This window comes from Trachurus japonicus, chromosome 18 (genome assembly GCF_045865225.1).
Source record: "Trachurus japonicus isolate A0001 chromosome 18, Traja_1.0".
NCBI lineage: Eukaryota > Metazoa > Chordata > Actinopteri > Carangiformes > Carangidae > Trachurus > Trachurus japonicus.
The window spans coordinates 94,611-107,270 of NC_140924.1; positions in this window are offsets into that span (position 1 = coordinate 94,611).

Here is a 12,660-nt window from a genome sequence, read left to right on the forward strand (position 1 = left end):
CACACTCAGTCACACGCTGAGAAGGAAGTTTAGCAGTAATCGTACAAGAAAAACCAGGTCAACAAGGCCGAGGTTGAATTACAACCCGAACCTGGCCCTCTGCCAATATGGGGGACAGGGAGAAATGCCTATATACCTGTCCTCCCCAGGGGGGCAACAGCCTGATTACAGGTGCTGTCACACCGAAGCAGAGGCCACACCTGACACCTCACTGGGGACAGTGGGTGGCATTGACCGAGGAGCTAAAAAGAGAGAAATGGTCATGGAGCACATCTGTGGGCTGAAATGGCAGGAGCGGATCCGAGGCACAGGCAGAAGGTTAGGAAAAGTAGAAATGTACTCCCGAGCTCCCCCTATCTGGCCAACGCCAGCCTAGGATGTAACGGGAGCAAGGGGCAAGGCACGGGCCGACGCAAGTATGTCCCCAGACCACCCTCCCACGCGCCATCATGACCATATAAGATGTGACAGGTAGAGAAGAGAGACAGCAGAGAGAGGGGGGGAGGGGGGAGGGAGGGAGGAGGAGATGATGTGTATGGTGTCCAGTCCGGCGCGGCATCCTCCAGTGCGGCAGCAGCAGCTGATGTCCACTCCAGTGTCCAGCGTGAGGGTGAGCACTGCGGTGTGGACCCCCCAGGGGTTGAGGTAAGGGTCAGATGCCGGTGGGGGCTGTCTAAGGCACAGGGCAAGGAGCAGGGAGGGAGGAGACACAGGAGAAGGGGGGAGACACACAAGAGGAGGGAGGGAGACACAAGCAGCGGCGGACAAAAACACAGGAGGAAGCAGACTGGAGGACATAGGCAGGATGGATTAAATATGAATTGAAGTTTTTAAGAGTGACCATTAGACTAAGTGGGTTCTAGACCAAGCAGAGTGTGTAAAAAGACTATGCGCAGAGCCGAGTGGGCCGCACAGTGCCAGGGGACGCCCCCAAAGGCACTCGAACAGACCCACCGGCCCGCCCGAGCCCGCAGCAGGAAGGCCCTGCCCAGCTGTAAGTGCAGCCGCCGCCACTGCCTCAGATCTGAGTCTGGACAGAGAGCTGGCCGCACCCCATCACTGCGCTTGACCGACCCCCCACGGGACCGGCAGGGAGACGGGAGCCGGGTGGCCCACGAAACCCCAAAGTGAGTACTCTGCCCAGCCTGTGCCCACTGGGATATGTCGTCAGTTGTGCGCCCCGGGGTCACTGGGTGTTTCGACCGCTTATCACAAGACACCCTGCCCGGGGTTGGTCCCGCCGGAGCAGCGCCTTCTCCGGGGCATATCCCATGACTAGCTACCCTGCCCTACACTGCATCACTTGAATTTTAAAAGCTGAAAGTGAACGTATTGACCGACCAAATGACAGTGACACTGCAGCAGACAGTCTACTGTGTAGGCCCCAAGCAGGCGCCCTTTAACACCATTCTGCTGTAGTGACTTTTGTGAGTGTTTATTCCTACATTATTACAGTACATTTAAGTTGTTTTACTGCACGTTATTGATCCCTGCCGTGTTTAAGGTTACTTTATGTTATTTGACTGTATTTTAAGCAAGTTTATGGTAAGTAAGTGAAGCTAGTTGACAAAGTTTGGTTAGTTGTTCTAAAAGTAACATTTTAAGTCGTAAAACTGTTTAAATTGACCCTATGTTTGAAGCAGTGAGCTTGTGACTCCTGCTGACAGGTATTGTATACTTCATTTTGACACCAACAGCAGCAAAACCAGTAGCAACAACAGTAGCAAACACTCACCTAGAGGCAGCCCTCTGCAGACATGTCCTCTCACCCAGAGCAGCAGTGGAAAAGAACTACTGCTCTGCACTACCCCCACTGTCAGGGTGTGAAAACTCCCAAGAGGCATTGCGGTAGCTCCGCCCCCTACCTGCATGAGCAGGGAACTAGTTATGAAAGCAGTCCGTTATTTAATTATTTATTTATGTAAGGAGTGAAGTCAAGGGCGGATTCTTGACCAAAAAACCAGGTGCACCAAGCCGAAATTACAGGCCAAGTATCCCTGGCAGACCCTTGATAAGCAAGGAGTCCGTTTGCTGAGAAGAGGAAAGAACTACAAATGGACTACAAATCGGCCGCCATCTTGAAAACGGAGCATTCCCAAGATCCGCCATTTTGTGTAGGGTCCGACGTGTGACGTCGCCCACTGGCGTCACTATGCCCCGCCCACTTAGCAGATTAACCCCGAAGCAGCCCCCCTGCTTACAGGGAGAGATGCATGAAACCACCAAAGTGGCACTAGTCCCAATCCTGTCATAAAGGGTTAGGTTTAGGCATTTAAAAGTGGACTGGTTAAGGTTAGGGCAAGACACAGGTGCGGGCATAGCAAAGCAAGGAGAGGAAACAAGAAAGGGGGAAAAACACTAAGAAAGAGAGTGTAACGGCAAGAAGGAGAATTAAACAAGAAAGGGAGAAGAGCATAAAGAAAGAGGGTCAGGCAAAAAAGGGGGGAATTAAACAAGAAAGGGAGAAAAACACTAAGAAAGAGAGTCCAGAAAAGAGGGGGAATTAAACAAGCAAGGGGGAAAAACATTAAGAAAGAGAGTCCAGAAAAGAGGGGGAATTAAACAAGCAAGGGGAAGTACTTGCAGGAGGAAGGAGATCAGCATCCAGACAGGGAAAAGCATGCAAGAAAGGGGGAAGCATACAAGAAAGGGGGAAGTGGACATGAAAGGGAGTGTAAAAATTGAAAGGGAAAACGAAGGAGGAAGGGGGCAGGCATGAAGCTCCAGGGTCAGATGAAGGTGGGGAGTCCTGTGCCCAAGTGGCCAATCCATGTCCAGATCCAACCGTGTCCTATGAGTTCCGTGTCCAAGTGTCCAGGTGTCCAGTCCATGTCCAGATCCAACTGTGTCCAGCCCATGTCCTCTTGTTCCAGGGCAAGGCAACACAGAGCCAGCCGTGAGTTCAGTGCAGGTGCTGTTCCTGACGTTGTCCAGCAGAGGGTGCTGTTCTTGGTCTTGCTGTTGGCCAGCAGAGGGCGCCGTACTTGTCAGTGGACTGCAGGAGCCAGTGTCAACAGCTGACAGGGGCGCTTGTGACCTGGTCCAAGATGTTGGCCTCCCCCCGTGAGGAGGGTGACGCTTTCTTCCAATACTTACTTCTGTGAATCCTGTGAGTCCAGATCCAGCTGTGTGTACTCCATGTCCTCCTGTTCCAGAGTATGGCAACACAGGCTTAGCTCCGTGGGTTCAGTGCAGATGCTGGTCATGCTGTCGTCCAGCAGAGGGAGCTGTAGCGAATCTTGCTGTTGGCCAGCAGAGGGTGCTGTTCTTGGTCTTGCTGTTGGCCAGCAGAGGGCGCCGTACTTGTCATTGGACTGCAGGAGCCAGTTTCAGCAGCTGACAGGGGCGCTTGTGACCTGGTCCAAGATGTTTCTTCCAATACTTACTTCTGTGAATCCTGTGAGTCCAGATCCAGCTGTGTGTACTCCATGTCCTCCTGTCCCAGAGTATGGCAACACAGGCTTAGCTCCGTGGGTTCAGTGCAGATGCTGTTCATGCTGTCGTCCAGCAGAGGGAGCTGTAGCGAATCTTGCTGTTGGCCAGCAGAGGGTGCTGTTCTTGTCAGTGGACTGGATGAGTCCGCCACAGGATCTGACAAGAGCACCGTGACAAAGGGACATGGGCCCCTGTGGGCCCATCTGTCACCCCTGGAAGGATCTGCTGCTTGAAGTGTGAGATGCTGGTGCAGAGGGACAAGGCACACTGAGCCTGCATGTCCCCCCCGGGGATGATGAACTTCTTGTCTTGACGGCCAAGAGGCTGTGGCAGAGGGGCAACGAGCACTTGGATGCTTCCCCTGCAAAGTCTCTGTTGTTAAAGCACAAGAGACCTGTGCAGAGGGACATCAGCATAATGCGGGTGCGGGTGCCCCCCCTGGAGTGCCATGCACTTGTTCCTGAAGGAGAGGAGGGTCCGTCCACTGTGGCATCCCTGTGATCCTTGGGAATTCTTCATGGGCAGTGCAGGCAGACCCGGTGTCAGACGCACAGCAGGCCACGTGGGCATTTCCAGGAGCCCCAGCAGTGGATGTCATCTGTCGGGTGTCATGCTGCAGCCACTTGCCTCACTTCAGCGGCGACTGTCAGACTTCGCGTGGAGCCAGTGCAGGCATCCTTGGGGATTCTTCATGGGCAGTGCAGGCAGACCCGGTGTCAGACGTACAGCAGGCCACGTGGCATTTCCAGGAGCCCCAGCAGTGGATGCCATCTGTCGGGTGTCATGCTGCAGCCAGTTGCCTCACTTCAGCGGCGACTGTCAGACTTCGCGTGGAGCCAGTGCAGGCATCCTTGGGGATTCTTCATGGGCAGTGCAGGCAGACCCGTGTCAGACGTACAGCAGGCCACGTGGGCATTTCCAGGAGCCCCAGCAGTGGATGTCATCTGTCGGGTGTCATGCTGCAGCCACTTGCCTCACTTCAGCGGCGACTGTCAGACTTCGCGTGGAGCCAGTGCAGGCAGACCCGTGTCAGATGTACAGCAGGCCACGTGGGCATTCCCAGGAGCCCCGGCAGTGGATGTCAGCTGTCGGGTGTCATGCTGCATGGTTTCTTCATGTGCGTGCAGGCAGACCCAGTGTCAGATGTCCAGGAATCCAAGCGGGCACTGCATGTGGAGCCTCCAGCGCGGTGTCCTCTTTCGGGCGTCATGCTGCATCTTCCTGACTTCTCATCCAAGCAGTGGGTGGCTTCACCTGAGTGGGCAGGCGAGACAGTGCCATCTTGTGGCGGGGAGCGGGACTTGGCCCCATGACCACATGCTTTTGTCAGAAGCCAGGATGCCTGTGAGATGAAGGGCGTCCAGGTCCTGGTCCGGTTTTCTGAATCCGCCAGCAGATCCAGACGTGATGAAGAGTGGAGTGTGAGCAGTGGGAGGGGAGAGAGGGGGGGGCACAGGGGAGAGAGAAGCAACGGCCAAAGAGAAAAGACAAAACCCCATGAAGCAGAGGCCAAAAAAACTTGTGGGGCCCTGTTAAGGAGATCCCTCACACTCAGTCACACGCTGAGAAGGAAGTTTAGCAGTAATCGTACAAGAAAAACCAGGTCAACAAGGCCGAGGTTGAATTACAACCCGAACCTGGCCCTCTGCCAATATGGGGGACAGGGAGAAATGCCTATATACCTGTCCTCCCCAGGGGGGCAACAGCCTGATTACAGGTACTGTCACACCGAAGCAGAGGCCACACCTGACACCTCACTGGGGACAGTGGGTGGCATTGACCGAGGAGCTAAAAAGAGAGAAATGGTCATGGAGCACATCTGTGGGCTGAAATGGCAGGAGCGGATCCGAGGCACAGGCAGAAGGTTAGGAAAAGTAGAAATGTACTCCCGAGCTCCCCCTATCTGGCCAACGCCAGCCTAGGATGTAACGGGAGCAAGGGGCAAGGCACGGGCCGACGCAAGTATGTCCCCAGACCACCCTCCCACGCGCCATCATGACCATATAAGATGTGACAGGTAGAGAAGAGAGACAGCAGAGAGAAGGGGAGGGGGGAGGGAGGGAGGAGGAGATGATGTGTATGGTGTCCAGTCCGGCGCGGCATCCTCCAGTGCGGCAGCAGCAGCTGATGTCCACTCCAGTGTCCAGCGTGAGGGTGAGCACTGCGGTGTGGACCCCCCAGGGGTTGAGGTAAGGGTCAGATGCCGGTGGGGGCTGTCTAAGGCACAGGGCAAGGAGCAGGGAGGGAGGAGACACAGGAGAAGGGGGGAGACACACAAGAGGAGGGAGGGAGACACAAGCAGCGGCGGACAAAAACACAGGAGGAAGCAGACTGGAGGACATAGGCAGGATGGATTGAATATGAATTGAAGTTTTTAAGAGTGACCATTAGACTAAGTGGGTTCTAGACCAAGCAGAGTGTGTAAAAAGACTATGCGCAGAGCCGAGTGGGCCGCACAGTGCCAGGGGACGCCCCCAAAGGCACTCGAACAGACCCACCGGCCCGCCCGAGCCCGCAGCAGGAAGGCCCTGCCCAGCTGTAAGTGCAGCCGCCGCCACTGCCTCAGATCTGAGTCTGGACAGAGAGCTGGCCGCACCCCATCACTGCGCTTGACCGACCCCCCACGGGACCGGCAGGGAGACGGGAGCCGGGTGGCCCACGAAACCCCAAAGTGAGTACTCTGCCCAGCCTGTGCCCACTGGGATATGTCGTCAGTTGTGCGCCCCGGGGTCACTGGGTGTTTCGACCGCTTATCACAAGACACCCTGCCCGGGGTTGGTCCCGCCGGAGCAGCGCCTTCTCCGGGGCATATCCCATGACTAGCTACCCTGCCCTACACTGCATCACTTGAATTTTAAAAGCTGAAAGTGAACTTATTGACCGACCAAATGACAGTGACACTGCAGCAGACAGTCTACTGTGTAGGCCCCAAGCAGGTGCCCTTTAACACCATTCTGCTGTAGTGACTTTTGTGAGTGTTTATTCCTACATTATTACAGTACATTTAAGTTGTTTTACTGCACGTTATTGATCCCTGCCGTGTTTAAGGTTACTTTATGTTATTTTACTGTATTTTAAGCAAGTTTATGGTAAGTAAGTGAAGCTAGTTGACAAAGTTTGGTTAGTTGCTCTAAAAGTAACATTTTAAGTCGTAAAACTGTTTAAATTGACCCTATGTTTGAAGCAGTGAGCTTGTGACTCCTGCTGACAGGTATTGTATACTTAATTTTGACACCAACAGCAGCAAAACCAGCAGCAAAACCAGTAGCAAACACTCACCTAGAGGCAGCCCTCTGCAGACATGTCCTCTCACCCAGAGCAGCAGTGGAAAAGAACTACTGCTCTGCACTACCCCCACTGTCAGGGTGTGAAGACTCCCAAGAGGCATTGCGGTAGCTCCGCCCCCTACCTGCATGAGCAGGGAACTAGTTATGAAAGCAGTCCGTTATTTAATTATTTATTTATGTAAGGAGTGAAGTCAAGGGCGGATTCTTGACCAAAAAACCAGGTGCACCAAGCCGAAATTACAGGCCAAGTATCCCTGGCAGACTCTTGATAAGCAAGGAGTCCGTTTGCTGAGAAGAGAAAAGAACTACAAATGGACTACAAATCGGCCGCCATCTTGAAAACGTAGTCTTCCAAGATCCGCCATTTTGTGTAGGGTCCGACGTGTGACGTCGCCCACTGGCGTCACTATGCCCCGCCCACTTAGCAGATTAACCCCGAAGCAGCCCCCCTGCTTACAGGGAGAGATGCATGAAACCACCAAAGTGGCACTAGTCCAAATCCTGTCATAAAGGGTTAGGTTTAGGCATCTAAAAGTGGACTGGTTAAGGTTAGGGCAAGACACAGGTGCGGGCATAGCAAAGCAAGGAGAGGAAACAAGAAAGGGAGAAAAGCACTAAGGAAGAGAGTGTAACGGCAAGAGGGAGAATTAAACAAGAAAGGGAGAAGAGCATTAAGAAAGAGGGTCAGGCAAAAAAGGGGGGATTAAACAAGAAAGGGAGAAAAACACTAAGAAAGAGAGTCCAGAAAAGAGGGGGAATTAAACAAGCAAGGGGGAAAAACATTAAGAAAGAGAGTCCAGAAAAGAGGGGGAATTAAACAAGCAAGGGGAAGTACTTGCAGGAGGAAGGAGATCAGCATCCAGACAGGGAAAAGCATGCAAGAAAGGGGGAAGCATACAAGAAAGGGGGAAGTGGACATGAAAGGGAGTGTAAAAATTGAAAGGGAAAACGAAGGAGGAAGGGGGCAGGCATGAAGCTCCAGGGTCAGATGAAGGTGGGGAGTCCTGTGCCCAAGTGGCCAATCCATGTCCAGATCCAACCGTGTCCTATGAGTTCCGTGTCCAAGTGTCCAGGTGTCCAGTCCATGTCCAGATCCAACTGTGTCCAGCCCATGTCCTCTTGTTCCAGGGCAAGGCAACACAGAGCCAGCCGTGAGTTCAGTGCAGGTGCTGTTCCTGACGTTGTCCAGCAGAGGGTGCTGTTCTTGGTCTTGCTGTTGGCCAGCAGAGGGCGCCGTACTTGTCAGTGGACTGCAGGAGCCAGTGTCAACAGCTGACAGGGGCGCTTGTGACCTGGTCCAAGATGTTGGCCTCCCCCCGTGAGGAGGGTGACGCTTTCTTCCAATACTTACTTCTGTGAATCCTGTGAGTCCAGATCCAGCTGTGTGTACTCCATGTCCTCCTGTTCCAGAGTATGGCAACACAGGCTTAGCTCCGTGGGTTCAGTGCAGATGCTGTTCATGCTGTCGTCCAGCAGAGGGAGCTGTAGCGAATCTTGCTGTTGTCCAGCAGAGGGTGCTGTTCTTGGTCTTGCTGTTGGCCAGCAGAGGGCGCCGTACTTGTCATTGGACTGCAGGAGCCGGTTTCAGCAGCTGACAGGGGCGCTTGTGACCTGGTCCAAGATGTTTCTTCCAATACTTACTTCTGTGAATCCTGTGAGTCCAGATCCAGCTGTGTGTACTCCATGTCCTCCTGTTCCAGAGTATGGCAACACAGGCTTAGCTCCGTGGGTTCAGTGCAGATGCTGTTCATGCTGTCGTCCAGCAGAGGGAGCTGTAGCGAATCTTGCTGTTGGCCAGCAGAGGGTGCTGTTCTTGTCAGTGGACTGGATGAGTCCGCCACAGGATCTGACAAGAGCACCGTGACAGAGGGACATGGGCCCCTGTGGGCACATATGTCACCCCTGGAAGGATCTGCTGCTTGAAGTGTGAGATGCTGGTGCAGAGGGACAAGGCACACTGAGCCTGCATGTCCCCCCCGGGATGATGAACTTCTTGTCTTGACGGCCAAGAGGCTGTGGCAGAGGGGCAACGAGCACCTGGATGCTTCCCCTGCAAAGTCTCTGTTGTTAAAGCACAAGAGACCTGTGCAGAGGGACATCAGCATAATGCGGGTGCGGGTGCCCCCCCTGGAGTGCCATGCACTTGTTCCTGAAGGAGAGGAGGGTCCGTCCACTGTGGCATCCCTGTGATCCTTGGGAATTCTTCATGGGCAGTGCAGGCAGACCCGGTGTCAGACGCACAGCAGGCCACGTGGGCATTTCCAGGAGCCCCAGCAGTGGATGTCATCTGTCGGGTGTCCTGCTGCAGCCAGTTGCCTCACTTCAGCGGCGACTGTCAGACTTCGCGTGGAGCCAGTGCAGGCAGACCCGTGTCAGATGTACAGCAGGCCATTTGATCCTTGGGGATTCTTCATGGGCAGTGCAGGCAGACCCGGTGTCAGACGTACAGCAGGCCACGTGGGCATTTCCAGGAGCCCCAGCAGTGGATGTCATCTGTCGGGTGTCATGCTGCAGCCAGTTGCCTCACTTCAGCGGCGACTGTCAGACTTCGCGTGGAGCCAGTGCAGGCATCCTTGATTCTTCATGGGCAGTGCAGGCAGACCCGTGTCAGACGCACAGCAGGCCACGTGGGCATTTCCAGGAGCCCCAGCAGTGGATGTCATCTGTCGGGTGTCATGCTGCAGCCACTTGCCTCACTTCAGCGGCGACTGTCAGACTTCGCGTGGAGCCAGTGCAGGCATCCTTGGGGATTCTTCGTGGGCAGTGCAGGCAGACCCGTGTCAGACGCACAGCAGGCCACGTGGGCATTTCCAGGAGCCCCAGCAGTGGATGTCATCTGTCGGGTGTCATGCTGCAGCCACTTGCCTCACTTCAGCGGCGACTGTCAGACTTCGCGTGGAGCCAGTGCAGGCATCCTTGGGGATTCTTCATGGGCAGTGCAGGCAGACCCGGTGTCAGACGTACAGCAGGCCACGTGGGCATTTCCAGGAGCCCCAGCAGTGGATGTCAGCTTTCGGGCGTCATGCTGCATCTTCCTGTCTTCTCATCCAAGCAGTGGGTGGCTTCACCTGAGTGGGCAGGCGAGACAGTGCCATCTTGTGGCGGGGAGCGGGACTTGTCCCCATGACCACATGCTTTTGTCAGAAGCCAGGATGCCTGTGAGATGAAGGGCGTCCAGGTCCTGGTCCGGTTTTCTGAATCCGCCAGCAGATCCAGCCGTGATGAAGAGTGGAGTGTGAGCAGTGGGAGGGGAGAGAGGGGGGGCACAGGGGAGAGAGAAGCAACGGCCAAAGAGAAAAGACAAAACCCCATGAAGCAGAGGCCAAAAAAACTTGTGGGGCCCTGTTAAGGAGATCCCTCACACTCAGTCCCACGCTGAGAAGGAAGTTTAGCAGTAATCGTACCAGAAAAACCAGGTCAACAAGGCCGAGGTTGAATTACAACCCGAACCTGGCCCTCTGCCAATATGGGGGACAGGGAGAAATGCCTATATACCTGTCCTCCCCAGGGGGGCAACAGCCTGATTACAGGTGCTGTCACACCGAAGCAGAGGCCACACCTGACACCTCACTGGGGACAGTGGGTGGCATTGACCGAGGAGCTAAAAAGAGAGAAATGGTCATGGAGCACATCTGTGGGCTGAAATGGCAGGAGCGGATCCGAGGCACAGGCAGAAGGTTAGGAAAAGTAGAAATGTACTCCCGAGCTCCCCCTATCTGGCCAACGCCAGCCTAGGATGTAACGGGAGCAAGGGGCAAGGCACGGGCCGACGCAAGTATGTCCCCAGACCACCCTCCCACGCGCCATCATGACCATATAAGATGTGACAGGTAGAGAAGAGAGACAGCAGAGAGAAGGGAGGGGGGAGGGAGGGAGGAGGAGATGATGTGTATGGTGTCCAGTCCGGCGCGGCATCCTCCAGTGCGGCAGCAGCAGCTGATGTCCACTCCAGTGTCCAGCGTGAGGGTGAGCACTGCGGTGTGGACCCCCCAGGGGTTGAGGTAAGGGTCAGATGCCGGTGGGGGCTGTCTAAGGCACAGGGCAAGGAGCAGGGAGGGAGGAGACACAGGAGAAGGGGGGAGACACACAAGAGGAGGGAGGGAGACACAAGCAGCGGCGGGCAAAAACACAGGAGGAAGCAGTCTGGAGGACATAGGCAGGATGGATTAAATATGAATTGAAGTTTTTAAGAGTGACCATTAGACTAAGTGGGTTCTAGACCAAGCAGAGTGTGTAAAAAGACTATGCGCAGAGCCGAGTGGGCCGCACAGTGCCAGGGGACGCCCCCAAAGGCACTCGAACAGACCCACCGGCCCGCCCGAGCCCGCAGCAGGAAGGCCCTGCCCAGCTGTAAGTGCAGCCGCCGCCCCTGCCTCAGATCTGAGTCTGGACAGAGAGCTGGCCGCACCCCATCACTGCGCTTGACCGACCCCCCACGAGACCGGCAGGGAGACGGGAGCCGGGTGGCCCACGAAACCCCAAAGTGAGTACTCTGCCCAGCCTGTGCCCACTGGGATATGTCGTCAGTTGTGCGCCCCGGGGTCACTGGGTGTTTCGACCGCTTATCACAAGACACCCTGCCCGGGGTTGGTCCCGCCGGAGCAGCGCCTTCTCCGGGGCATATCCCATGACTAGCTACCCTGCCCTACACTGCATCACTTGAATTTTAAAAGCTGAAAGTGAACTTATTGACCGACCAAATGACAGTGACACTGCAGCAGACAGTCTACTGTGTAGGCCCCAAGCAGGTGCCCTTTAACACCATTCTGCTGTAGTGACTTTTGTGAGTGTTTATTCCTATATTATTACAGTACATTTAAGTTGTTTTACTGCATGTTATTGATCCCTACCGTATTTGAAGTTACTTTATGTTATTTTACTGTATTTTGAGCAAGTTTATGTTAAGTAAGTGAAGCTAGTTGACAAAGTTTGGTTAGTTGCTCTAAAAGTAACATTTTAAGTCGTAAAACTGTTTAAATTGACCCTATGTTTGAAGCAGTGAGCTTGTGACTCCTGCTGACAGGTATTGTATACTTAATTTTGACACCAACAGCAGCAAAACCAGCAGCAAAACCAGTAGCAAACACTCACCTAGAGGCAGCCCTCTGCAGACATGTCCTCTCACCCAGAGCAGCAGTGGAAAAGAACTACTGCTCTGCACTACCCCCACTGTCAGGGTGTGAAGACTCCCAAGAGGCATTGCGGTAGCTCCGCCCCCTACCTGCATGAGCAGGGAACTAGTTATGAAAGCAGTCCGTTATTTAATGATGTATTTATGTAAGGAGTGAAGTCAAGGGCGGATTCTTGACCAAAAAACCAGGTGCACCAAGCCGAAATTACAGGCCAAGTATCCCTGGCAGACTCTTGATAAGCAAGGAGTCCGTTTGCTGAGAAGAGAAAAGAACTACAAATGGACTACAAATCGGCCGCCATCTTGAAAACGTAGTCTTCCAAGATCCGCCATTTTGTGTAGGGTCCGACGTGTGACGTCGCCCACTGGCGTCACTATGCCCCGCCCACTTAGCAGATTAACCCCGAAGCAGCCCCCCTGCTTACAGGGAGAGATGCATGAAACCACCAAAGTGGCACTAGTCCAAATCCTGTCATAAAGGGTTAGGTTTAGGCATCTAAAAGTGGACTGGTTAAGGTTAGGGCAAGACACAGGTGCGGGCATAGCAAAGCAAGGAGAGGAAACAAGAAAGGGAGAAAAGCACTAAGGAAGAGAGTGTAACGGCAAGAGGGAGAATTAAACAAGAAAGGGAGAAGAGCATTAAGAAAGAGGGTCAGGCACAAAGGGGGAAATTAAACAAGAAGGGGAAAAAAGCACTAAGAAAGGGAGTCCAGAAAAGAGGGGGAATTAAACAAGCAAGGGGGAAAAAACATTAAGAAAGAGAGTCCAGAAAAGAGGGGGAATTAAACAAGCAAGGGGAAGTACTTG